The following is a 2,409-nucleotide window of genomic DNA, read 5'->3' as shown; positions in this document are numbered from 1 at the left end:
GGGGCGCCTCAGGCGGGGACTATACGGCACACGCCCTGTGCCGGCCTGAAAAGAAAACCACAGCAACGACCCCAAACAACAGACAACGTCCCTCATGATGGAAGTGCGTAGTCAGTACAAACTGCTGGCCCGAACATAGTATGAAAAACAACCCGGATACCCAGGCAGTTAAAAAACACGGATGCAACAGCCACCCAGGGAGAGCTACCAATATATATAGAAGCATCCCATACAGCAAGGCTAGAGAACTAGGACAACCATAAAGGTACCCATCAGGTACCTGTCAGTGTGATGAAAATATTCAAAGATACTGAACAGGAATCAGGCTCCCAATGCAGAACAGAATGACCGCACACTTTAATGTAAAGAAGTGCCTTAGCCCATAGAAGTGCTACAGTCCTTTATAACTCCAACAAATTCTAGTAGAATAAAGTGACAATTAGGTATGGAATGCTTCACGAAAATGCGTGTCATCCTTGCGCAGGGGCTATACAAATCTTCTCTGTATCGTTCCAATTTTTAGAATATGTGCTGCTGAAGCGAGCACTCTCAATGTTGGAACTATGCACCCACACGCCAGGAAAGCTCTAAAGTGTAGTAGAGCCAACTGATCATGAGAGCGGATGGCTGCTAGGACAGCAGCTAGGGTGCGGACGGGAGACTTGTAATGCCAGGTTGCATGAAATAGTAGCCTCTTCCGAGGAATTAGTGAGGTACCGCTTACCTGTGAGTAACCAGAAGCCCTCTAGACGCTATGTAGAATGTCAATGACCTTTTCCCTCTCACAGCAACCCGTCACGTCAGGTATAGAGAGTAGTTCAGTGGGCTAAAAGCAATGCTCTACAGCACGGACTTCAGTCTGGCGATGTTGTCTTAGGAAATACTGTAGAAAACTAGCAAAATGTTAGTGGAGACAAGAAGCTTGTACAACAGGACTGTAAACCTGAGCTTGTTACATTAGGGATGTGTATACATATAGAGATTATACATATACCCCAAATACGGTCTGCTAGTGTATCAGTACATTCATACTTATAATGGTGAAGTGCATATTAGTTAAAAGGCGGATTTAAATAAGACCTTGTACCGGTAAAGATACACACAGAAATATTACATATTTGATGATGGATCCCCACCAGTGACCCTTGAAAGTTATAGTGATCACAACGTGAAGGATTCAAAATTGAACCGCAGGTCCAAGGATTTACTTGATACTCACCCATCTAATCAAGCCAGGCCTGACCCCGCCTATTCAGCGGGTGGCCCTAGGCCTTCAGGCACAGGAGCAGTAACTGCAGTCTGTTGTCATTTAAACAATTAGGTCCCGAGGATGGTGTAGAACCTGGATTCCCCATGTACTGATATGAAGTGTATCTAGGGGCCACTTTATAGCCTCATTTAATTGAGATATTGACAAAACAATAATCTTGAGAACTAGAACCTATACTGAGAAAGGCACCTGTACATAGACATAGAGTGCCTTAATTATCCCAAGTAAAGAAGGATATATCTGTAGCGATAACCCCAGTTAGGGTTAAAAAACAGGTTTTCCCAATTATCAGTAAATATTCATACAAAGAATGTGAATATATCAGTATATATACACACGTACACCCAGAGAACATAGTTGCATGAGAAGGCAATCTCTTTGAAAGGAAGAGTTAGCACCAATATAGGAAACTTACTTGTCAGACTCCTGCACTAGGAGATTAGCATGCTATATTATTATATATATATATATATATATATATATATATATATATATATATCTTGCATTCTTAGAGTCCTATAGTTTGCTCCACAATATACATGTGTGGACATACAAGAAGGCCCCAGGACATGCATAGGGTCCATACTAGAAGCAATGCCTGTGGGAATTGTGACTATCACAATGTAAGCTGCAGAACATGACTCTAGTCTATAGAGCCACCATATTATATATACGGTATATGGATATAGTTATTGTACCAAACTACCGCATCAGGAGAGTCCAGTCTCTAATCGCAGGATCCTTCTTTTAAAATATGCTAGGTATCAGACAAAACTGATAACAGATCCTCCACTGCCTTTACGGTAAGGATAAGAAGCGATACTATACGCGTACCTACATCAAGATCAATAGGTGACAATAATATTTAACATGAGCAACAGGTAGAGCCATGGAATGAACTGAGCCAAGACCTTGGTTGAGCCCAGGACAAACTTCGCTCCAGACATATTTATAGGTTCTAAAGTAGGGCTTATGTATATAAAAAAAACAAAAAAAACAAATATATACATACATGTGGCTTACCTCCACGCAGGGAGACTGCTCATGTGCCGCGTGTGGCCGTCATTCTGCTACGGCGTAGGGGCCTGGATATTTTAACAGCGTGATGTCCCAGACAGGTTTTGATCCTGGGACTCTTC

At 42.2% G+C, this 2,409-nt stretch overlaps 1 non-coding gene across 1 annotated transcript; it reads right to left on the bottom strand.

Moving 5' to 3' along the window:
• Nucleotides 1-439: 439 nt before the first annotated feature.
• LOC148518666 (U6 spliceosomal RNA) lies at nt 440-547 on the bottom strand. The gene has a single exon (XR_015879005.1). It is a non-coding gene; the product is annotated as a U6 spliceosomal RNA (small nuclear RNA).
• Between the last annotated feature and the right edge of the window lie 1,862 nt (nt 548-2,409).

Source organism: Taudactylus pleione, unplaced genomic scaffold (genome assembly GCF_031769625.1).
Source record: "Taudactylus pleione unplaced genomic scaffold, aTauple2 ptg000201l, whole genome shotgun sequence".
NCBI classification, from domain to species: Eukaryota; Metazoa; Chordata; class Amphibia; order Anura; family Myobatrachidae; genus Taudactylus; species Taudactylus pleione.
The sequence above is the reverse complement of the archived record's forward strand: the minus strand, read 5'-3'. Positions and strand labels throughout refer to the sequence as shown.